Source organism: Adiantum capillus-veneris, chromosome 26, assembly GCF_014529385.1.
Source record: "Adiantum capillus-veneris isolate H3 chromosome 26, ASM1452938v2, whole genome shotgun sequence".
Lineage (NCBI taxonomy): Eukaryota > Viridiplantae > Streptophyta > Polypodiopsida > Polypodiales > Pteridaceae > Adiantum > Adiantum capillus-veneris.
The window spans coordinates 85,844,239-85,870,670 of NC_140956.1; the positions used below are offsets into that span (position 1 = coordinate 85,844,239).

The 26,432-nt window shown below is 46.3% G+C and overlaps 1 protein-coding gene across 9 annotated transcripts in view; it reads left to right on the plus strand.

Moving 5' to 3' along the window:
- LOC147423775 (P-loop containing nucleoside triphosphate hydrolases superfamily protein) overlaps positions 1 to 26,432 on the plus strand; it is a 140,296-nt gene that overhangs the window by 14,543 nt on the left and 99,321 nt on the right. The window lies entirely within an intron of this gene.

Consider the following 26,432-nt stretch of genomic DNA (forward strand, 5'->3'; position numbering starts at 1 on the left):
CAGGTGAAGAACACCGCAAACTGAGAATGCGATGTCTGAAGCACCCCAAAAAGCCAAAAGCGTCTGCGACAAGATCCGGAAGGAAAACGCAGCCGAAGAGCAGTCGACACTTGCCGAATGAAGGCTCTAGAGTGGCGACAACGCCATAGTAAGTGTGGCACGGTCTCCTCATTTTCAAGGCATCTGGGGCAGTGGGAAGGCGCAATATGCCGAGCATGTAATACACTGCCAACAGGTAGAGCTCCCACCAAGCAGCGCCACAAGGAAACCCGTTCCTTCAAAGGTAGATGACTCTGCCAAATACAAGTGTGTTGCCACCACAAGGATGACTCGGAGCAACCACAACTGATTACCATGATGCACAATCCATATATCAGACTGAAAGATGGCATATACACTGCCAGCTGAGATTGAGTCCAATCTAGTAGTAGCCAGATTCCAATCAGAGAAGCGAGAGTCCACATCCAAAGGAGGAATGGGTGAGTGATGAGCAAGCATCCTTTGAATTTCCCGCCAGAGAGAAGAATAGTGAGGACCCAACTGAAAGCGGGACACTGCATCAGCGAACGAAAGAACATAACCCGAGTCATCAAGCACCTGATGCACCTGACAGATTCCTTTTTGGGCAAGAAAATATTCTTGGCGAGGAGACCGTTGAACCAAAGTCGAAGCAAAGGCCTTGCTCCAATGCAGACTCTCCAAACGAAGAGAGTTACCCACAGCAGATGGTCGACCATTCCAAGCCAAATGCGAAGTGACAACTTTCCAATCAACAATGAGAGAAGAAGTAAAGGGACATCCAGGAATGTGTCCTTCAAGCTTCCCAAAAAACAATATCCAAATAAGTCTATTGCCAATGACCAAAAGCTGGAGTGACAATGTGCGTACACAAATGTGTGACCATGAGAGCCCAGGGTTGCCGTTGCTCCACCAAAACTGGCAACAACATAGCTTTCCGAGCCAGAAGATGACGTCGCAAGTCCAAAATATTTAACCCTCCAAGCCGCTTGGGAGAACACAGCTTGTCCATAGAGAGAAGCCGAAGACCCTTCTTGGTAGACGAGGTCCGCTAAAAATGCTCTAAAATATTGGACATGAGGGACTGCAAGCGCAACCGAGGCCAGGATAACAAAGGTAAGTAAAACTGGACATAAGCCACAAGGATGCATTGGACAATCCTGTGACGTACATGAAGTGGCCATGTGGACAGTTTCCAATAATTCAACTTGGAATTTAGACGTTGGAGCACCCAATCCAGTTTTTGCATAGTCGATACATTGCAACCCAATGGATAAACCAAATGGCGAACCAGAACATGTGGAGGAACTATCTCCCTAGGCCACAATATCTTATGCCAGTCACACTCCTTCAGAGGCAATAGCTTGGATTTACGAAAGTTAACTTTGAGACACGTTGCCAATCCAAACAAGTGAAGAGTATGCATAATTTGTTGTACATCATCATAGTGATTACGAGGCATAAACAAAGAGTCATCCGCATAGGCCTGACCAGCAAATTGCTGTCCTGAAGGTAAAGTCAGGCCATGTAGCCTACCATTGGAAGTCAAGGAATCCAAATACAGAAACAAGGGGTGAGTAGCGATCGCATAAAGCAGAGCACTCAAAGGGAAGCCTTGCCTCACTGAACGTCCCAAAGGCCAAGATTCTGTAAGAGATCCATCCAGCAAGCCCGCAGAAGTGCTGTGTGCATACAAGAAAAACACGACACGGGATATCCTAGGCCCAAATCCAAAGTGTTGCATGGTATCCGCAATATAATCCCAAAGAACAGTATCAAAGGCCTTTTCAATGTCAACGTGCATGAGCAAGACATTCTGTCGAGTGTATTTTGCATATTCCATACCAATGATGACATTCGCGAGGTTATCAATAATTTGATGTCGTGGAATGAAGCCGTATTGAGATTGATGCAAGCCTTCATGCACAAAGCATTCGAGTCGGTTAGCTAGCATTTTTGCCATTAATTTATATACCACAGGCAGAAGTGTAATAGGCCGCCAATGAGAGAATTCTTCGCACAATGCATGCTTAGGTATGAGCTTGAGCAAACCTTCTTTTCAAGAGGAGGGTAGTTCCTGTTGTTCCCAAGCTGTATTGATCATGAACAACAGAGGCAACTTCAAATAATCCCAGAAGGACAAGAAAAATTCCACAGAGAGACCATCCCAACCAGGAGCTCTCCATCGACCCAAATCAAGCAAGGTGGCATGCAATTCCGGCTCAGTGAAAGCAGCTGCCAAGTCTTGAGCCTGCCGCATTGAAAGGATGGGAGTAACATGTGATAGTAACATGTGACGCGCTTGGCAAGCTCCTCTCGTGGGAGAAGAAGGGGCCTCAAAAATCTTGCCATAATGAGAATGTAGGGCTAGTGCTAGCTCTTGTAAAGTGGAGGTCCATTCCCCTGACGGTAATTTAACTCTCCGTATAGCTTGAGACTATCTGTAGTGATGCAAATGTTGGAAAAATTGTTTAGAAGGACATCCTTTATCTGCAAAAGCTTGTTGTCGAGCTCAAGTGTGCCATTTGGCCAATTTCCTCTCATCATTGTGCCGTAACATAGCGCGAGCAGAAAACAACTCAATCGCTTGAGTGTCAGTAAGAGAAGAATGATTCGCCAAGTGCATTAGTCTGTTACAAACATCCTTCGCCTGATTAACTTGTTCCCTTAATTGTGACAAATAATCCCTGCCATAATCGTGGATAACACATTGAACACGCATAACAAAGCGAAACCAGGCTATGTCCATATCAACATATATCTGGGAGATCAAAGGCAGGATGATATCCACAATCATAGTGCAAAAAGGCTCATGCTTGAGATAAGCATTATTGACATGCAAAAGCCTCTTCTTGGGCAGGCGATCATTGGCATCAAAAGAGCCAAAACAAAGTTTCAAGCATACAGGAAAATGATCCGAAAGACACATAACATAATCAATCGTCAGCTTGCATACAAAGTCATCATACTGTTGCATGTGAAAAAGATACCAGCGATCTAGCCGAGCGCGATACATAGATTGAGCATTATGTTGAGAAGTGAATCCTGGATCAGTCGCATGCGATAGGGGCCACAAATCAAGCCCATTACATGTCAACATAAATTGATCCCATGATTGCCGTTCCGTATGAAGCATGTGAGAATGCCCAGTAGTTTTATTCGCAAGGTTAGGTGTATTATTAAAATCCCCACAGAGAAATGCATTAGAACGCCAACAATAAGAGGAGATAGCACTGCACAACCGTGCCCTATTTGCAAGAGCTGTGTATGCATATAAGCCTCCAAATTCAAAAACTTCTCCATTAACAATACATTGGATGACCATCCATCTCCCAGCCGGGTCATTGAAAACCAAGGTCGGGAAGAGTTCGTGTCGAACAAGTATAAGCACGCCAGAATAGCCGATTGAGCCTGCATAAGCTATCTAGTAGCCCGCAAGATAAGAGGTCTGTCTTGCAAATTGATGCTGGTTATGCTCCTGAAGAACCAAAATGTCCGCTTGACATGTATGTACATAGTGCCAGGTTAGCCGCCACTTGTCGTGATTGCATAACCCACGCACATTATAGGAGATGCAATTCAAAGAAGTATGCACTCTGATATGGTATATACAGTGGGCGAGGAAATAGGAAAAGGGGAAAAAACTCAATTAGCAGTGCCCATCGACATATCCTCCCCGGCTGCAAGCACCTGAGGAGGTGGGTCAAGACCTGGACCGTGAGGATTGAAAATAAAGGCACCTTGCGATGAAGAGGCTTTGCCTGTAACAACTTCTTTGTAAGAGCGGACCACCTTGTCCCAAGCTTCAGCCAAAGAAGTGTTGTCATTACAAGGGAGCTTTTTCTGAGCAACATTTTTTAAAGGGGGCACATAATTACGAGAAGATGCCGGAATACGGGCTGTAGCAGCTTTAACGGGTTTCTTGGGCACCATCCAAGTGTGGGAGGTTGAAGCCTGTTCTTTGCCTTTGTCTTTAATATTCGGAGAGGCAGAAAGTGCAGACAATTGTAGTTGTTTCCCTTTGCCTTTGTTCGCCCCGGCTGTCGGAGAGGAGGTTGAAGTAGCTTTGGTTTGAACCTCAGCAGAAGATTTCGGATTTGAGTGAGGTTGAGGAGTAGGAACGTCTGAAGGCGGTGGTTGCAGGTTTGGTTCCGGACATTCGGACTGCATATGACTGAATTTGCCACAACGAAGCAAGAATTTGCAAATTTGCCCCACTTAAGCTTAAATGGATGCTTGCCAACCACTACATCCCCAGAATCGATGGATCCCCAGAATCGATGGAAATACTTGCTGGTGTGGGGATATTTGTGTCCCACAGAATACAAAAACGGTTTGTGTTTGCGTCCAGCTTAGGAGGGGAAATGACTTTGCCCAACTGAGCAACCAGCAAAGGAAGGAAATGACGCCAAGTGCGAGAAAAATCGACCACCTCAACCCAGACTGGACACTTTGACGAATAAGACTCTGATAGTCCTTGGTGAGAGCCCAGGGTAGTACATGAGTCATCTACGTATTGAAGAAAAAGGGAGACATTTCAAGCAAAGCATCCCAAGCATCCATGTCGGCCAGCAAGACTTCATAGAACTCGCGTGCGCCGAAGTAAACCCCTCGGACTGCTTGCCGTTTGAGCAGGAAATCAACCCATTGGCCTACATCTTGAGCCGTAGGCATTCTACCCGGGAAAAAAAGAATCACTGCGTTAAGTGTGTATTGAGCAACAGGATCCATAAGCTCCTGTATAGGGATGCGCACTTCCATGACGGGAGCGGATCCTTCCCAGGCTTGACATACATCCTCAAAGTCCTCATGCAAACATTCTTTGATAAGGCTTAAAGCATCCATATCTAAAGATTCCATGGCCTTCCGACGCTTGTATATTCATTGGTCGGCCGAATCCATGCTAAGCTAACACACACACACACACTCTTTTTTTTGGGGGATTTTGATATTTGATTGCTATAAACACAAACTTTTTAGTAAATCTGTTCACACAGGTTGGCTGTACAGGACCCGGCTGCTTGAAACTTTCGGGCTAACAGAAGCCGAGCACAAACCGAACAGAACCGTGCGTAGAGAGTACCACCTGTGCTACAAACTGAATGCTGCAAGTCACTGGCCACTGAGGGTACGCAGGTCGTGCAGAATGCAGAGGCGCACTGCAGCAGGAAGCTCGTAGGGTGCAGAGCTTGCGGGGCGAACCTGTCACACAGGACTGCAGGCTCGCGCGCAGGGACGACGACGTGCTCAAGAGCAGTAGCGCAAAAATGACCTGCACTTCCTGCTGATGCGAAGATTTACACGTGCTAGGGTTTGCAAGACTGAGCGCACAGTGGCTGATCGCGCAACAGGTCTGAACGTCTGCGCGTAGAAGTCTACCCGCTAGGGTTTGCAGGCGAAGGCAGAACGCCTCCGGTTGCACCACACACACACACCCTCTCTCACACTTTCTCTCTCTCCACACACACACACACACACACATAGACACATTTCTTTTTTTTTGGTAATTCTATATTACCTGTGGGAAACCTCAAAGAGACCAGTTTCACGCGAGAAAACTCTCCGTTCTCGCATTCCTTTGCGATGGAACTGTGCGTACTTGAAGGGGATTAGCAATTATCTAATCCGGTTCTTGTACAGAAGGCTCTTGCCTTGGCAAACGTGCATAAAACCCTAGAATTGTACATGGTCATCTAAGAAGCCCAACTAGTGGGGCATTACAATACGTGCAAAGGGGGGAGAGAGAAGCACGAGAGAAAATCATCACACTGCATGAGACAAGGGAGAAGGCAAGCTTTCCGTTAAAGCTGTGATCACTTGCAGCCACTACTCTCAAACACACTGTGGAGCACTTGTGTTCAAAAATCAGTCCGCCAGCCTCAAATTGGGCGCCCCCTCTTGGATGAGACCTTCTGGAGTGAATTTTGACCTGCAGGTTTCTCTCCTACTGCCATGTGTCCAGTTTTCTCCTTTTGGTTTAATTCCTAGTACCCACCAACTTATAAAGTCTTGCCGAGGGGCCTAAATGTCTCTAAGTGAGCCTAGCCACTTATTTACTAGTTGGATTCCAGTGCCGATCGGCCCAACCATCTCGTGGCTACTTGGCCATGGCTCTTGCCGGTGAAACTCTCGGCCAACGGCCGTTTCACACTGGCCACCCAATGTCTGGGCATTTGTGATTTTAACAAGAGGGTCCTAAAAAATAAATAAAAATCAAGGGAAAGAAACCAACAAATATATTTAGTGGTTGTCACAGTCTCGTGAATCGCAAACGTCCTCGATTGCATGCCATAGATGATTTAGTGTGGTACAGATTGAACTCAATCTTGTCAAACACGGTAGAAGGAAGAACACATAGCAGAGCTTCAAACAAAAGTACAATAGTTGACAACAAAGCAAACAACAATGGAAGGAATCCCACCAAAGATTGAAGAAGACAAGTGTACTACTAAGGTAAACCAGTAAAGCTTTTCCGAAGAAGTTTTGTCTGTTATTAAAGAAAAGGAGAGAGTACAAAGCATAGAAAGACATATCCGAATTGGAGGTCTTCCTTGATGGGTTGCAGGCCTAAGGAGGCATGGCGAGAAGCTGCAGACGAGGAAGAGAGAGAGAGAGATTCGATACTCTGCAAGCTATGATGAATTGCAAATATAACCTTACATATAAAGGAAAAAATTGCCATGCAACACTAAACTTGGACTGACTCTTGCACCTGCATGCTATAAGGGAGTTTCCCACAGGCTAGACGCCATTACCGGGCTTGCATACCCAACAAACCCCCCCTCAAGCCCAAACCACTGACAATGGACTCGAGACAGACAGACCATGGCAGAGTTCATTCCCCTGAACCCTTGAGTAGAAGCCTCCCCCCTTGACTATAGTATAGGTGTGTGTGTGTGTACTTCCCTCAAACAACCATCAATGTGAGAAATACCAGAACCGGACCAAACAACAAAGAGTGGTCTTACCACTTTTTATGTGGCAGTGTCTATAAGCCGTAGAATTATTGATGACTGACCGACAGAAAGGAAACATAAAGACAAACTGAAAACTACAAGACATCACTTTCTACGAAAAGCATTGGTGCTGCACCATCTTCATCACCTTCAACCATATTGATCTATCGCTTATTGTTCTTAAAGCATTTGTCTGAAGGATGATTAGTCTTTCCACAATGGTGAGAAGCTGTGGTGCAGCAGACGAGGAAGAGAGAGAGAGATTCAATACTCTACAAGCTAAAGAACACGCTATGATGAATTGCATATATAACCTTACATATAGAGGCAAAAATTGCCATGCAACACTAAACTTGGACTGACTCTTACACCTGCATGCTATAAGGGAGTTTTTTACAGGCTAGACGCCATTACCGGGCTTGCATACCCAACATTCCCGATGGATGGGACACACCAAGACATGAGGATGAATGAAAAGGACGAGGGGAGCAGTCTTCTGCTCCGGAGACAAATCCAAGCCAACCTAACAACCCAAATGTCATGTGTGCACTTCACTTGCGCTACAGTCTTGCATGAGTCATTGGCTTAGGACTGAGCCTGGCCAGTCATAGTTGCATACCCTTTCTTGCACAGTACAGTCATTTCAGCATGAGCATTTTCCAGAGCATAGAACCCTTTTTTCCGAAGTACATATTTTTCACTCATTACTTAATAAGTGACTTCTGTTTGGAAAGTAGGTAGGGCAAATTGCGAAAGAGCTATAAAAGAAACCATTGGGCACTCAGTAGAAGCAGAAGAAGCAGAGACACAAAAAGGGCAGGCACCCTCAGGCAGCCCAATGTTTTCTCAGCGGTTCAGTCCAGCGTTTTCAGCATCAGCAAATCAGCGTTTTCAGCCATCAGCCACCAGCGTTTTTAGTTTCAGTCCTTAGCTTTGTGGATCCTCCCCATCCCGTAGCAGATCCTAGCCACATCGGCCAAGCAGAACCCAGATCAACATAGCGTTTTCAGTTCCAACCAGATCAGCCTAGCGTTTTGCAGATCCAGCCAAGACAGCCTGGCATTTTTGCATTTTCAGCATTAGTGCGACTTGGCGGATGCAGATCCAAGCCGCAATACCGTAACAGTAGTAGATCCCCAGCAAGAAGTCTAGCGATTTCAGTTTTCAGCCTTGATGCCGTCGTCATCGACACCATCGTCGTCGTCGACATCGTCATCGTCATCGCGGTCCCTATCTTGACAACGACACCTTTGTCATCGTCATCGTCATCACAGATCCCGGACTTGACGACATCGTCACAGTTGTCATCGTCGTCGTCGTCGTCGACATAGTCGTCATCAAGTACCACAACATCATCACCCCTTAGCATCAGCATCTCAACATTTAGTCATTGTATCAGCATTGTGCAAGAATAAAGAAAGTACTTGCTCTGGCAACAAAGCAATTGGGCCCTTGAGGGTTGGGACCCGACGTCCTTGTGTCGTCTCTTTTTTCTCTCTTGTCTCTCTTTCTTTCAGTTCAGTTCAGTCTCTCAAGTGAAGCAAACTATCCCTCGTGTTTGTGTGGGGAGTACTAGATCGGAGATTCTCTTCCGCGGCACCTGACATTGGTATTAGAGTTCTGTGCGTGCTTCGGCTTTGCAAACTCTAGGAAAGAACCATAAAAAACCAAGAACCCCAAGAACTCAAGAATCATCAAGAACCCAAGTTGAACCAAAGAACCCAAGGAACCTCTCCTAGTTTTTTTTTTCCAGAAGAATCTTTGAGCCCCGACCATGGACTTACCAGATCCCTTCTTCATTGCCATGCCTTTGAAGGAAGATCGACATCGGATGCACGAAAACCCAGATCTTGAGTACCAAGATCTACTAGCCTCTTATGCGGATATGGAAGGAGTTGGAGACAAGATCCTTAACCTCTTCTGCATTTGCATTCGCATGTAACGTGCATCCACTGCAGTCGACAAGAAACCCTTGGATTTTTCTCCGAGCACCCTTACCTTTCAGCTTCACCCTCAATGTTTTCACGACAGGACTATTCGGGTGGTAGTGCTTGCTTGCAGGCAGAGTCAGCACGAAGGTTGGTATTCCGCGACAGTAGTAAGGCTACCTAGTAACTCGTATGGTCGGTGTTTACATCATAGTAGTACCTACATCCATAGTATCCACCCGTTTGGAGGAATATTCATTGGTGATGCATCCATAGCATCAGAAACATTCATCAGTCAGCATCATAAGTACAGTCTACAGATAGAAGTTGGGTAGTTGTGACTTACTTTTAACAGGGGGGGATGTCACGTGCGCACTTCTCTTGCGCTATGTGGACATGCTTCCGCCACAGTCTTGCATGGGTCATTAGCTTAGGACTGAGCTTGGCACCTTTGTGAGCCTCTAGCAGGACGTGCATGTCCAGGCGAGTCATAGTTGCATACCCTTTCTTGCATAGTACAATCATTTTAGCACGAGCATTTTGCAGAGCATAGAACCCTTTTTTCCAAAGTACACATTTTTCGCTTATTATTTAATAAGTGACTTTTGTTGGAAAAGTAGGTAGGGCATATTGCGAAGAGCTATAAAAGAAACCATTGGGCACTCAGTAGAAGCAGAAGAAGCAGGGACACAAAAAGGGCAGGCACTGTAGCAGACCGGCAGGCACCCTCAGGCTCCCTAGCGTTTTCTCAGCAGTTCAGCCCAGCGTTTTCAGCATCAGCAAATCAGCGTTTTCAGCCATTAGCCACCAACGTTTTCAGTTTAAGCCCTTAGCTTCGCGGATCCTCCCCATCCCGTAGCAGATCCTTGCCACATCAGCCAAGCAGAACCAAGATCAGCCTAGCGTTTTACATATCCAGCCAAGACAGCCTTGCGTTTTTGCATTTTCAGCATTAGTGCAACTCGACGGTTGCAGATCCAAGCCGCAGTACCGCAGCAATAGCAAATCCCCAGGAGGAAGTCTAGCGATTCCAGTTTTCAGCCTTGACGCAGTCGTCATCGACACCATCGTTGTCATCGACATCGTCATCGTCATCGCAGTCCATATCTTGACGGCGACACCTTCGTCATTGTGACCACAGATCTCGGACTTGACGACATCGTCACATCGTCATCGTCACAGTCGTCATCGTCGTCATCGACATAGTCGTCATCAAGTACCACAACATCAGTACCCCTTAGCATCAACATCTCAACATTTAGTCACTGTATCAACATTGTGCAAGAATAAAGAAAGCATTTGCTCTGGCAACAGAGCAAGGGGGTGCTTGAGGGTTGGGGACCGACATCCTTGTGTCGTCTCTTTTCTCTCTCTTGTCTCTCTTTGTTTTAGTTCAATTCAATCTCTCAAGTGAAGCAAAGTATCCCTTGTGTTTGTGTGCGGAGTACTAGATCCGAGCAAAATCCTTATTCTCTTCCGTTACACCTGACACCAGATAACGTACAGAGGCCCCTGGGGGGATCCAGATGAAGCTCTCTCCGAGCAACCAATCAGGCATAGGAGCAGTGTCAACCTTGAAAGCTACAGTCTTCCTCCAGTTGATCAGTGCTCCTGATGCACTACAAAACACCTCAATAACCTGCTCACCCCTGTGCAGATTGGCCTCATGGCCCTCCAAGTACATGCTTGAGTCGTCAACTAACTCAGCGTCAAGCAGATCGTCTCCCTTAATAGGGAGCTCTAAACCACGCAAACCAACCTCCTGGGAAGTCAAAACTCTGCTCATCGGCTGAGCATAGAAGAGCAAGAGGAAGGGGGCAAGAGGGAAACCTAGTGTAATTGAACGCGTGAGCATGAAGCGTTTCCTTCTTCCCCCTGCCAAGAGCACGTGACTGTGCGCGCATTTGTAGAGAGCTGACACTCCTATCATCCAAGCCTCTTAAAATCCCATCGTGTGCAGAGTGCCCTCCAAGGAATCCCAGTCAACTCTGTCGTAAGCCTTCTCAAAATCGAGGAGTATGATAAGATCCTCTCCTTGGAGACATTTGAGGGCAAACACCTCCCAAAAGGTAAAGATGTTGTCAAGGATACTGCACTCCTTGACAAAGCCTGTCTGAGTCTCATGTTTAATGCTGTCAAGTAGTAGCTGAATCCTTAAACTCAGAGCCTTTGCTAAGATTTTGTAGGCTGAGTTGAGAACGGTGATGGGCTGCCAGTGCCGAATCTCATCCAAGGAGCCGCCCTCCTTGGGAAATAAGGTATATCAGACCCTCACTCATGCTGTCAGGCATCTCACCAATGTGTAAAATGTGCTGATATGCGCTACATAAATCCGAACCAAGCAGCTCCTAGTACTCCCAAAAAAAATTGGGAGTGAAACCATCCTCCCGTGGGCAGCTACCTCAGGGAGTGCCTTGAGGGCCTCATGAGCTCCTTTAACTGGAGAGGCATTTCTAGTCTCTGACGCTTCTCCTCATTTACTAGGCAAGGCATTTGTGCCCAAACCTGCTCTCTGCATGCACCTTGGCGCTCTGACTATGGCTCAACTGAAAGCAACTCATGGTAAAAGTCAGTAGCAATTGCACGCATATCCTCAGGCTCTGAAGCAATTGATCCATCAAGTCTCCTGTCACAAAGTTATGACGTGGCATGACCATCTGAGAAATGGCCAAGTGGACAAGAGAAACTGAACAGACTAACTTGAAGAACTTACAAAGCATCGGTCGTGGGGCCCGAAACCCTAAAAGATAGAAGCTTGAACCTTGAAACGGATTTCCGTAAAATGTGCTAACATGCTGACGTGGCAGGGGTCGTACGAAATTTCCGCGATTTGCGTTGCAGCTTCCACGTGGCAGGCTGTATGGATTTTCGCAAATTACGTTGGTTGCTTTTGGGAATCTCCAATGTTAGCTTTTGGGGATTTTGGGTGAAAGTGCTTTTGAACTGTTTGCTTTTGGGCATCCCATGCCGGTTTGATGGGTGGTTCGGTGGCTTTCTGCCACTGAGTTTCCACTTCAGCGATGGATTGTTGAGAAATTTTGGGGTGAAACACCACGTTTCGGGGTGAAGGGCATCTAGCGGGCATCTAGCAGTTCAGAGGAGGAGAGCTTGTCCTTTTTGGACAGTGACTAGATGAGCAAGAAGACGAGAGTTCAAGGAATGGAGTCAGGCCGTCAGGTTTGAGACGTTTCAGGCTATCAGGGCACCCATCAAGCCCTTGAGTTTGTACGATAGTTTGACGTCACCTTCTTTGGAGGCTGGTTCACAAAACACTGCAAGGTGCGAAGGGCGCCATCTTACTGGAAGGGAATTGCATAGACATGGGGGTCTACTTTGTTATTACACACGGAAGCACCTGTGACGTGGTTAAAATTCAAGAAAATTTCCATGTCAACTTGGAAATCAGAGGAAAGAGATGACATCATGGCTTGGCATCACTTGAGAATGACTAAAAAACATACATTGGATGACTACTGCTAGAGGTTTTGGGATACTTATTTGCCAGAGAGACCTGATCGAGCGGTTTTACTGTGGTTTGCCAAAAGAGATTCGAGACTATTGTCTGAACCAGAAGTTTGACTCCATTCAGAGACTCATGGTACATGATAAGCAACGATTTGGAACGGATGCCGGCTCATTGACTTATCCTATGGACAACATAGTGTCCACCTCAACAGGGCAAGAGTCAGCCAGTGAAAAGAATGAATCAGGGGATCCGGATGACAACTCATCACAAGATTTTTTGGAAAAAATCAGATGGTAGCACATCCGAAGGTTCCAACGAACTAAGGGAACCAGATGCAAGTTCATGAGAGGATTCTGGAGAAAGGGGATCAGATCATAGTGCATCTCAAGGTTCCGATGATTGAAACTGACTTGCCAATGGACAGGGGAAGCTAGCAAAGTTACCCACAAGTCCTAGGGCACAAGGAAAGAAAGGAAAAGAGAATCAGCCAGTAGATCAAAGAATTCCCTAGACCCGGATAAGATTTTTGAAGCGGATCAATATTTGAGAGATTTGAACACTGCTTTTGCCAAGTTTCGCGAGGCTTTTGAGAAGTATAAGCACGGCATAAGAAGGCAGCTGACAGACATCGACGTGACTTGCAGTTGAAGGAAGATGATTGGATGCTCTTACGGCTTGAGAAGGCACGCCTAAGGAAACGAAAGGGAAAGGAGCGGCTTTTTCCAAAGCTAAGAATGCGGTACCATGGCCCTTTCCAGATTCAAGAGAAGATAAATGATGTATCCTTTAGAATGAAGTTGCCAGATACTTGGAAGATTCACAATGCTTTTTATGTGAGTCTCTTGAAACCTTTTAAGGGTGAGGTGCCAGTCGACAGGGAGCCTAAGGAGCAAAATGAAGTAGAAGAGAGCGTAGAGATTCTCGTTGCGGATCAGATACTGGCTCACAAGGAAAGGAAAGAGAAAGGTATAGTGAACTGCGGTTCTTAGTCAAGAACTACCCGGCATTGAATGCGAAGTGGATGGAGCAGGAGGACCTAGCAGATACTCCTTAGATATTCGATTTTTACCATGAGGCTTTCGGTCTAGCATTGACTATCGTGAGAGATCCCGGAGATCAGCAGGGTTGAATCTGGTGCAGACAAGACTGCACAAGAGGGGAGTCACTCCGCTCCTTTGTCATAGGTTACCCAGATGGAATAAAGTCACTGATTTTCCTTTGGATTTCAGGGATACTGATGAGCTGACAGTATTCTGCTGCATGACTTAATAAAAGAAGTACTTCGACATGGGAATTCCTGAAAATGAATCTGATTTATGTGTGCTCACTCAGGTGATCGTGTTGAGTGTAGGTTTGAAAGACTAAATGACTGCAACATTTCAGTCTTGTGATTCTATGGACATGATCGCAATAAGAATTAGTTAATTCGACATCAATGAGGTCTGATGTGGATCTAGATGTGATTGCTAAACATGTTGCCAGGAATGATGGTCCTAGATCTCGATGGATTCTATGTGATTTGATATGAATGTGATTTGTTGTTACGTGACTGTCGTCTTTGTGGGCTGGATTTGTGTCGTCTAGTGCGTCGGTACTTAGTGTCTACTGAACTGGTTTATGGCTTATGTTTGATTTTGCAGGCATAATCGAGGGCGATTATAATTCTTTCAGGAGGGGGGTATGTCACAAAGTGATGACGTGGCATGACCATTTGACAGAGAAATGGTCAAGTGGACAAGAGAAACTGAACGGACTAACTTGAAGAACTTATGAAGCATCGACCGTGGGGCCCGAAACCCTAAAAGACAAAAGCTTGAATCCTAAAAGGGATTTTCGTAAAATGCGTTGACATGCTGACGTGGCAAGGCCATACAGAATTTTTGCTATCTACTTGCAGGTGCCATGTGGCAGGCTGTATGTATTTGCACAAATTACGCTGGTTGCTTTTGTGAATCTCCAGTGCTAGCTTTTGGGGACCAGAGGTTTTGGATGAAAGTGCTTTTGAACTGATTTCTTTTTGGATTTGCTCTTGGGCATCCCATGTACAGTTTATAAGAACCATTGGGGCCTCACTTTGCAGGGACATCTAGACGCAGAGTCTCAGAGCAGAGGTCCCTCATTAGTTGTACATTGTATTGATTAATGATAAAGAAATAGCGAAAGGGGCGCCAGACTTTGGGGCCAATACCTCTGGGCACGGAACTACGTTGGGCCGTGTGGACTCTTTCTCTCTCTCTCTCTCTCTCTCTATATATATATATATTAAAATTCAATGATTTTGAAGTTTCTGTTCGTGTGTTGCTATTGATTCCTCGCTTGGAGTGTCCAAGCATGTTATATCTCCTCAATTGGCTAACACTAGTGCGCACATGGCGAGGCCCCACAATCTCAAAGAACTCCGTATTAACTCCGTCGCCTACGTGGGTCCACTGAGATGCCAGCCGATGAAAGGCAAACTCATGACGCCGCTCCTCAATGGTGGTCAGCTCTTATCAAGCCCGTTGCATCTGCTCCTCCAACCAAGGACTGTCAGGGTGGCGCTCGTACATCCGCTTTAAGAAAGCAATGCCCCATGTGAGACGCTTCTTCGAAAAAGAAGCGACTAAGCTCAGCAAGTCTAACGGCCACACTATTAGCAGGGGTGCTTGAGTGCCCAAACTCTCTGTCCAAAGTGCCACCACCCACTCTTTGAGCTCTGTATCTAGAAAAATTCTTTCGGGGATGTGCAGCATTGCACTCTCACCCCTCCTTGTGTCTGTCACAGTAAGAGTCACTAGCGCATCATTTGAAAAAGTAGTCCTTGCCAGAATGCAAACAGATCCTCCCATGTCATAGGTGCGGTCACTGGCGTAGAAGCGATCTATTCGAGATAGATTCACTCCTCCTACTCTACTGTTAGAGCGAGAGAAAGATAAGCTGTCTCGGGGCCACACAAAACCTGCATGCTGCCAAACATCTGAAATCCTCAAGGTCATATATAAGCACTCCCAAGCTGCCAACTCAGTCCCGTGCACAATAGCATGGTTACCTCCAATCCTATTTGAGGGGTCCTCCAACATGTTGAGTCTCCCCTGACACACCATTGCTTTGCATGCGACAAAGACTCTACAATATGTGACCAAACTTAGCTCGTGCACTTGCCCAATTGGGCGCAAGATGTTCAGGAAGCCCACGAGGCAACCATGAACGTGCATAGTAATCCAGTGGGCACTGCGTGGCACAATAATACCTCTGCCCACAATGGCTTGTTGCCGTGAGTCCGCAATAGTCATATACACCTCCTTGGATGCGTGCAGGCCTAAAAGTAGCTGACCAAAAGGTCTCATAAAGGCCATGTAAAATCTGACCACATCACCGAATGTAGCTCTCACAAAGATGGTGCTCCTGAAGCATAAGAATACCACCCACAAGGCATCTTTGAAGCTCCTGACCCAAGCGGCCCCTTTGATGCTAAAACTGGGGCCCATTTAAACCGTGCACATTCCATGAGACAATCCTCATGGGATCAGTATGAAAAGACCAATGCTGCAACAACAATCAACCTCGCTATCTTTGAGGCCGGCTTGGATGGGGAGTAATCCGCATCCGAGCGACCTCTAGATAGGCGTGTCTGAAGTGATTGCCCCACCCAGGCCCAAGCAGAGCATGCAATCCGTAGGGCAACATTCTCTGTCCAAGCATCCTTATCTACAAATACATAGCAAGGAGGGCTCTAAGTGTCTGCAAAAAAGTGAACCACAATGTGCCTACATCCTGTTGCATCCGGTGGTGTCGAACTGAACTTGGGGAGAGGCCAAAGTGTTTGTATCAAATCTGTCACCCCTAGGTCCCCTGTGTGATGTGAGAATTCTAGAGCCTGGACCTAGAGCCAATCAAGAACTGTGCGTAAGGTCCACTTAGTGTGATCCGTGCCACACAGTGGAAAGGAGAAGCCTACCACTGTATCTAAAGCCTCGTTGCCTCTGGTTGCTAGAAAGAGGACGTGGACTTGGAAGCAAGCTGCCTCAAGGTCAAGAGATGGGTCACGGAGGAATCGGGTGAAGCTGTAGTCAAAGAAAATCCAACCGTCGGCCAATGTCAAAACTGGTCAGCCCATGGGGGATTGATGCAAAAGGAGAGACCTGTACCAGAAGTGGCGTCCTCAAGTAGGACTATCCCTCTCGAGCCATTCGGCTCGTAGCGAAAGCACTTCCAAGAGAGCGTCGAGTTGTGGATGAGTGTTTTGTCCCGTGTGTCGGAGGAGGGGTGTGGGATGGGTTGGGTGATGAGGCTGAGGGCCTAGCGGGGGAGCGGGAGACGGGGGGGAAGGTGGAGACAGGGGGGAGGAGTCAAAAGGCGGAGGGGGTGGTGGCCGCGAAGCTGAGGTGGAGGGGGGACTTCTAATAGGATTCCTGCTGCAAAGGGTCGAAACGGTTCTCTCTGAGAACCCAATGCCAAAAGGGGGGACGGCGGTGTGGTGAGCCCTTCCTTGTCGACGACGGCCATCGGTTGGTCGTTGGCCTATGTCGAAGTGCTAGCTTGTGTGTCTTGGGTACTTGTCTGATGAGCATGTTCAGCCTTTGGGGGACTGAGCATGCGATGCGGGTTGAGATCTCCCGCGAGGACATGCCTTCGCTACATGGCCCATCTGTCTGCAAGTGAAGCACTAGTTCGGGAGTCCCGAATACTCCACTTTGGCGTAGCCACCCACCACTCACCCTAGGTAGAAGGACTACCTTCGGGAAGGCGTGTCTGTTGCGCATCAGAACACGTACTATGGGAATATCTGCAGCCTTGGCAGCCACCGAGGCTGCCGTGCTCAGGGTCTCCAAGACCGTCCCGATCTCAAAAGCAATCCTGGAAAGAAGCGGGAGGTACTCTCTCCTCAGGCCGGGGAAGCAAACCGAATTAGGCAGATTTGCTTCCTTGACAAGAACATCTGAAGCTGGGTCGAAACCATGGTGCCACTGTCGAAAATGAGCTTGACCGCTCAGATGGCCAACGGGCTTATCGAGATGACCTTGGCAGCCATCTCGGGAGTCTCAAACTCAATCTGGTAGTATCCCCGCCCGAGAAGCTGTATGTCGATGATCTTTCCCACCTCTGCTAGGAGACGAGCTGAAGGAGGTCACGCACCTTGCCTCTGCTAGGTCGACTGTCAACGATCTTGCAAATGACAGAGGTGGCTTGAAGGTGCTCCACCTTTGCTGCAAGGCTCGCTTGCTTTGCTAGTGATAGAGCAAGTCGGATGGTGGGCTCGGCGGGGTCGGGCAAGGGGGCTTCATCTGAGTCCCTCTGAGGTGGAGCTTGAGCTTCCATCTGTGTCTGCTACTGCAATTGATGGCGAGAAGTGTTCCTGCTAGGGCGAATTTCGTCGATGAAACGGAGGAGCCATTGACGATATCCGGCCAAACAGAGAAGAGGAGGGAGTGGATGAGGAGAAAAGGGAGTGGGTGGAGACGGCACAGGTGGGAGGGCAGCGGGCGAGGAGGCTGAGGCGGGCGGGAGGCAATGCAAGCGAAGGGGCAGCGGGCGAGATGTGCAGGCGGGGGCAGCGTGAGGCAACACGGGGGGGGGGCTTGGCAGGGGTAGCGCGAGGGAGGCAAGCTGGGGCAGTGCAAGCGAGAGGGAAAGCGGGGAGGGGGGGGCGAATGCGCATGTCGTGGGAGCAGGAGGCAGGTACTTTATTTTAATTAGCTCTAGACACTTGGGCCCCATCGGACGGGGTCCCATAAGTTGGTGGGAACTCCTCTTTAAAAAATAGGCCACTCAGTAAGACTTTGCAAGTTGGTAAAACTTCTTCTACTGCTTTTGCTCCTCCTGCTGCTTCTAGGATTTAGGCCCCTCGGCCGGGATTTGTAGGTTGGCTCCGTCCTTCATTGGCTTGACACATCAGCAGCTTTTGACAGATGTAGTTGGCAAATCGAAGATGAAGTCCATGGCAATGCTTTTCCAAGGTCGAGTACGAACATGAAGAGGATATAAGAACCTGGAAGCTTTCTGACGGTTGTACTTCACTCTCTGACAAGTGATGCATTGAGAGACATACCTGTTGACATATTTACGAAGAGTAGGCCAATAGAAAAATGTGTCAATGCCGAGGGTTGTTATAACGGGACGGGCACCACGTGCCAACGGAAAAGTAGAGTCTGAACAACTTGAAGCACTTCAACTAACAACTGAACTGAAAGAGATGCAGGACACATGGGACGGGGAGTGGCGGAGTACCACCCCAAGAGAGCACTGGCTACAAACCCTAGTGCCCCTTTTAGTATCAACCAGGTACAACTCCCATGGCTTTGCTTTGCATCCCCCGCGGGTAAATTGCCAGAGTGAGAGCCCATGGGTCATATCTAAAGGCCCTTGGCCTTCAAAAGCAGTTACATGAAAAGCTTCAAACTCAAAAGCATATGGGTCCAAAAGCACACGCTGAAAATCAGCCAGCGTAATTTGAGGAAATCCATACAGCTGCCACGTCAGCAGCCAGTATCGCGAATTATGAAGGTCTGTACTATCTGCCGCGTGGCACTGTCAGCGCAAAACACAGGCATCCGTACAGGTGCCACATCATCATCTCGATGTTTCCTGAAAATACGCTCCATCATTCATTTGATGGTGGTGGGGGCATTTGTCAATCCAAAAGGCATGACCAAAAATTTTTAAAGGCCAAAAGCGATACAAAAAGCTGTCTTTGATATATCGGTTGGGTGAATGAGAATCTGATGGTAGCCACTCTTCATGTCGATACGACTGAAACAAGAAGCGCCCTGAAGCCGGTCCAAAATATCGGCGATACGGGGTATAGGGAAACGATTTTTGATGGTGATCTTGTTCAAGGCATTGTAGTCAATACATATTTGCCATGAACCATCCTTCTTTTGTACTAAGAGAACTAGAGAGCAGTAAGTGGAGAAGCTAGGTTGTATATATTCCTTGTTCAATAATTCAAAGACTTGACTAAAGATTTCATCTTGTTGTGCTTTATTGTGTCTGTAAGCTGGTCTATTGGGAGGCGAAGACCCTGGGATGAGGGGAAATGATCTTCAAGTCTCTTTGAGGTCAATTCCCTATGCGAGGGTTCCTCAAAACAGGCAGGGTATCTTCGTAAAAATTCAAGGTGACCTTGATCAAGAGGAGAGAAGGGAACATATGCAGGGGAAGAGGAAGAATTGGCAGAGATCATGTAAGTAGAAAGAGGTCATTTTATTAATTTCTTGGCAAAAAAAGTAGATACAACGGTTATAGATTTGCCTTGAAACTCCATAGCCAGTTTAATCTACTTATCTCTATGGGTGAGCAAGATCTCTCTATCACGAGAGTGAAGGAGAGCATCATACTCTGAGCAACTTTGATTCTTTGATAAAGTTTCCATTACTGAACAGAACGTCGAACTGTTATAAAGATTTGAGAGCATTATGAGCATCTTGAATGCCTGAGAATACAAAAAACTTTGCTGTAGCACCCCCATCTTTAAATGGTTTGAGATCAACGTCCGTTGTCGGAAGCGTAGAATAGTAGTAATAATGGTGATGTTGCCCATTTTTCGTGTATGTAGGTGGGAGTGGAGCAGTGGGTGGTGGTGGAGGAGGAGTATAAGGTGAGGGTCAAGGGGGTAGAGGATTTGTGATAGCATGGGAACGTTCTCGTGAAGCCATCTGCTTATAGATGTCTCCTAAAAACTGAGAGACATCACTAGAACTCTGTCGGGAAGAGGCCACAATTGGATTTTGGGTACAAGAGGGTGTATGTGGGAGGTCTGTTGAGGGACAACTGGGGCCACAAGAGGATTTAGAGAGCCCAAATAATTGTGGAGGGCTTCTAATTGTTGCTCTGCTAAATATACCAATTGCGGTACCACATACTAGGCATGTTTCTCGTCAAGAGCCTCTGGGTGGATGGGCTTTGTGGATTTCCTCCTTCAACAGTTTGATCTCCCGGTGCTCCGTCCATGTCGATAGGATCTTGGGTTCTTTATGGCTTATGCCTCTTAAGATGGGAGCGCACCCGATGGGTGATGGACTAAGGGTGGGAGTGGCTAATAAGTCTGGGCCAGGGCCACAAAGATTCTTTGATAAAAAATTTCTATAAAGTCTGAAAGTGTCATCTTGCACTGTTTGCTCTTTGGTAGGACCGGTATGCTTTCAGAAAAGCACACGCCTGAAGCTTTGATACCATTGTAATCACTTCCGGCGAGTGATCGAACAGAAACACAGAGATAACTGCAAACTTCACACTAAGAAATACTCTAATGTTGGGGTGAGCCCAACTAGTGGCTCTTGTGGGAAACCCCTCTAGTCGTCTAGGATGGATGAAATGATTAGCTGGACCAATAGGAAAGTGGTGCAATGCTTCTAGCCAATGGCCGTTCGCCTCAAAGTCTATATATGAGGCTTACATGTATGCAAGTTTGTAGTGTTTTATGAATGGAGTTCAATTTAGTATTTGCATATTTCGACTTTCTCACCCCTTAAAATTTCCTACAGCTGTTATCAGAGCCATGTGGGCACCATCCTGGTTTTTTAGTTGTTATCCTAGAGCTATCCCAAGCACGAGTTCCTTTTTTAATAATAGCCAACCAAAAAGCCAAGCACAAAGTCAAATTACTATAGTAAGCCGTGGCAAGTTGAGGCATTAATCAATCAAGCAAGGATAGCGCTACACGTTAGACCTTACCCACTTGTCTCATCCTTGCCAAGGTTGCGGATGTTGCTTGTTCTCATCCTTGCCCAAGGCTCTGCTCTCTGCTCGACCTCAATCGCTGTCACGATTGTGACTATGTTAACAACAACACATCTACTCCTAGTTGTAGATACTCGAAGTGCCATGCCAAGGAGGACCCGTGTGCTTGGATGGTCACACCCCTTCGCCCAAGAGACGTGTCTCTTCGCCAAAACCCACACTCTTCGACGATTGGTCACACCCCTTCGCTCTACGGGTGCGACTCTTTGCCCAATGGTTGCAGCTCTTTCCGAAAGGATGTGTCTTTACGTCTAAAGTCATGTCTCTTCACCAAGAGACGTCTCTTTTTATTTGTGTCTTTTCGTCTCGTATATAAGGAGCCCTTGTATCAATCATTCAATCAATCAAACACAGAGTCTTCCGAGTCTTGTTTTTGAGTTCATTTCAAGTTTCTTAAGTCTTAATCATGAGTTTAAGTACTTAATTAAGGATTAGCACCTAGAATCCTTATAGTGGTATCAGAGCAAATTTTTTTCTCGGAACCCGAAGGTTGTGAGCCTCTCACTATCGCCGCTACCCTCTCCCACCCTTCCCAGAGTTACATGGAAGCAGAAGAAAGGTGGTGGTACACGCACATCTCGACATGAGGTAACCCAAAGTTACTTATGGTCTAGTATTATACAAGATCAGAGACAGCAGTATGGCTATGTGCAAGTGTGACGCTACATGGGTCAATGCGAAAGACTGTGCCTTTTCAAGCTCCAATGTCTACCTGTTCATTTGAGTACCCTTTGGCAGAAATTCCGAAAGCTGGCTGAATTGCACCCTTTCGTTGATGACTCCTTGCGTCGCATCCGTTGCCAAGCGCCACATGCTCCAAGCAACGCTTCACCCAGGGCCACCAAAACCACCCAAGCGGCAGCTTATTACCCAAGCGGGAGCAGTAAACAAAACGCTGCAAAATCTTTACACTGGCTGGCTAAATTTCTTACACTGGCATCAATTTCCACGCTGGGAATTTCTTACGCTGGCACGTGGGAATTTCTTACGCTGGGCCGTTTTTACGATGACAGCAACACAATTTTACCTTATCACAATGACCTCAATTTAAAACCATTAAAAAATTACCCCAAACACTCTAGCGATGGCCTATTTGCAGCGTGGGTGCTCTCTGCTAGCCAGTTCAAATGTCTTGCATTTTTGCAGCGCCAAAGCTTCTGGTAGCCTCATTGTGTGCGCACGATGGCTGACGACGGACTTCCTACACCTACCCTTACTTCTCGTACATAGACGAGATACCACAGAAGAATTATGAGTATACCCCTCTACACACAAAGTGTTCGTGTTTTTCCAAAGCCTTTTTCAGAGTCGGAACCCGTTTTAAACATAGTTTCCGCTCCGGAAGTACCTGTCCTAGAACTTGCACCTGTTCGAGAGTTCCCTCTGAGGCGTAACCATGCTGAATTCTCAGGACGGAGGTGGTCAATCGGACGATGCCCTTACTCTTATCAAGGAGTAGATGGCCACACTTTCCTTAAGCCTCACATCACTTCACACTTGCTTGGATGAGATACAGACGCAAAACACTTCTCGAAGTCGCCTGCTGTTTCTCGGACTACTATGCAACATCTTCCACACGTTCTTCCGAAGCTTCAGTGGACGAACCAAACGAACCAGATCCAACTGAAGAGGTAGACAATTGCGAACTTCAATTACTTCACAAAATTTTTCATGCTGCACAGAAGAAGAAGCTTGATGTTAAACTGTCGGAACCATACACTGGTCACCGCGACAAGCGCGTGCTGGACCAATGGCTATTCAAAATGGAGGTCTACTTGTCCAACACAGACTTGGTTGAGAGTAAAAAAGTTGCACTTGCTAGTTCTCTACTTGGGGATACAACATTTCTTTGGTGGCAACGACGGGTTGCTGATGGTAAACACACACCTTCTTGGGATAAAGTCCGGCATGCTATTCGCAAGGCGTTCGAACCTGCCAATGCGGATTTTCATGCCCGATCCTCTCTTCGCCGCCTGAGCCAGACAGGTTCGTTGGCTGCGTATATCACAGAGTTTCAAAAGCTAATTCTGGAGATAGAGACCCTTAGTCCCTCCGATAAACTTCACAGCTTTATCGACGGATTCGAAGCCAACCTGAAGGGACGATGTGCACAAATACAACCCTACCACCTTGGACGATGTGCAGCGTCTTGGCGATAATCGGCGCCCTACACGGAATTTTTCCACTGGTGACAGATCTTCAAACAATGCTCGCTTTTCACAGTGCGATCGCAGAGACCGCTTTAGCCAAAGTCAGTAACATCAGTCTCAGTTCAGATAGCAAGCAACGCAACCTTATTCAACTTCAAGGTTCTATTCTCAAGATCGACAATCTCAAAGCAGATCTTCTTCAAATGTTCCTCCACTTGATCGTGGTAAAGGACGTGATTTTTCTCAAGATCGGCATTCCAATACTCAGTAAGGCTCTCCGTCAAAAGGAAGGATTATGTACAATTTGTGGTGGTGACCATAGATGGTATTAATGTCCAAAGAAACCAAATCCGTCTAATTCGAAAAGAAATTTCAACGCGGAAACATCATCGAATGCTGAACAACCAGATTCTGCTAAGGATAAAGGAAAATCTGTGGTCAATACGATTTGTGTCTCAGAGGATACGGCTATTCTTATGAAACATGCTCAGTGCAATTCTTGAGTTTTGGAGCCTCTTTCAAAGCAAGTTTTGAGCCTTCTTGGAACTATCAATGGTCGCTCCATCAATATTTTGGTGGACAGCAGATGCTCGAATAATTTCGTCAGCACTCAAATAGTTCAACAGCTTGGTTTACCAACTCAGAAGACATCTCACTTATATGATGTGGAATTAGCAGACGGATCAATTTTGAATTTTGACAGTTCGACAATTGTTTTTTGAGATTCAAACTTATGCAGATCAATTGGATTTTGAAGTCATGCCTCTATCTTATTATGACATGATTCTTGGTCAGCATTGGTCATTTCAATATGATCCAACAATTAGCTTTCGAGGACATACTATCAATTTGCTCAAAAATGGACGTGAATTGACTTTAAACGGGCTTTCTCATGCGGAAAGAGTGATTCAAGCCTCACGTATACTAGTCAAACAACATGATTACAGTGAATTATGAAGAGAATATGATCTCCGATGCAGATGTAGAAATTCTAATTGATGAATTTTTGAATTCATTAACTTCTCGTGAATCAATTGATGAAGACAAAGATGATTTCAAGCAAGAAGTTTTTCCAAGTGATACTTCGTTACCAGACAAAGATAAGGAAATAGTTGCAGATTTCGAGTCTGAAGATGGCTATGCTTTCTTTGATTCTTTGCTAGATGATGATATGCCAATTGCAAGTCATGAAGTGACGGTTCCTGAAGATGATTCTGAAGAATTTTGGGATTCATTATTGGAAGATAATTATAGTCTCAAGCCAAAATCCTCTTGAGTGATTCATAAAGTTGAAGTTATCCCATCTGAAGAGTACCTTGAGAAGATTTCCTCTTCCCCAAATATTTCGCAGTTACTGGAAGATTTTGAACCAGAAGTCTTACATTGCATGAAGAATTTTGAAGATCAACCTCTTGTTCCAATCAACTTGATTATGCCAGATTCCTCTAAAAAGTTTTTGAATAAAACATGCAGTCAAAGCAACAAGGTTTCGCAAGAAGCAAAGGTTCAAGACAAAGGTTTTTAATAACTCAGAAATTGAAGATTTTCGAAGATTCAATGCTTTTCTAGAGTTCTATCAATATCAGAAGTCATTTCTTTGACACGGGCTCTCATTTTAAATGGGAGGGAATGTCATGATTGTGACTATGTTAGCAGCAATACATCTACTCCTAGTTGCAGATACGCGAAGTGCCATGCCAAGGAGGACCTTTACGTTTGGATGGTCACACCCCTTCGCCCAAGAGACGTGTCTCTTCGCCAAAAGCCACACTCCTTCGACGACTGGTCACACCTCTTCGCTCTACGGGTGCGACTCTTCGCCCAATGGTTGCAGCTCTTCACGGAAAGGATGTGTCTTTACGTCTAAAGTCATGTCTCTTCACCAAGAGAGGTGTCTTTTCATTTGTGTCTTTTCGTCTCCTATATAAGGAGCCCTTGTATCAGTCATTCAACCAATCAAACACAGTCTTCTGAGTCTTGTTTTTGAGTTCAGTTCAAGTTTCTTAAGTCTTAATCACGAGTTTAAGTACTTAATTAAGGATTAGCACCTAGAATCCTTACAACCACCGTAGCAAGTTTTTTTTTTCCCTGGACCATTCATCGGCTCCACGCAAATCATCAAACCTTCAACTTCTTCAAATCGGATATTCTGCTCAGCTAGTCATTACTGCGCTATTACCTATCACACAGTGCGTGGAGCATCGTCGTATAGTAGCATCATCATCTAATTAAAGGGCTCGGCCAATCTACTTCGTGTTTTGTCGATCATTGAATGCCGACCTGCACATCCGCGCCTTCTGCATAGTTGGAACCCCTTGCGTGCTCGTAGCTGCCCATCAACAATGCAGCCCTCGATTGCTACCCGTCAACAGCCGCTACAACTCCTTCACCCTCGTGTGCTGCCACCTTCCTGCACTCTGGTGAACCACCATCAACCATCATTTCTAGCTCATTTTGCAAGCTCGTTCTCACCTCCCCTCGCAGCTGCTACGCCTGGATCAGCTCTCGTCTTGCACCTGCAATGATGACATGAGCCTATCGTCAAATCCCTCACACCCCTAGCCTCCTAACAAATTTTGGAAGGTTTTGCATTCGCCCCCTTCCCACGGTAAGTCTGCCCCGAAAGGCATTTGCTTTGAGTGCTCAATTGAAAGCGTTTTTCACATGCTGAAAGGAGATATTTCTCCTTGTCACCACAGTCCAACCTTCAAGCTTTGACTAAACGGGCATCCACATGCTGTCCAAGTCCCTAATCTCCAAGCTAGCACTAGCTCTTAAAGGGCGAATTTTTTGTAGGGAGTTACACCTACTGAGTATTTCTTTCAAGCATAAAGAGACGTAAGAAACATTCAACCCTCAGATTATAAATGAATGATATGAAGTTGAACTACTTTAGGTCTACCTTGTGAGCATAGGATGAGTGCTATTGAACCATGAGTGATGAATCCGTTATGAGAACCACCATGATGAATCATGTACTACACCTAGATGATACAAACATGAAATCTTTACAACAGCCCCAAGTTTGTCTTAAGGGGGCATTTGTTGGGGTGAGCCCAACTGGTGGCTCTTGTGGGAAACCCCTCTAGTCGTCTAGGATGGATGAAATGATTATCTGTTCCAATAGGAAAGTGGTGTAATGCTTCTAGCCAATGGCTGGTCACCTCAAAGCCTATATATGAGGCTTATATGTATG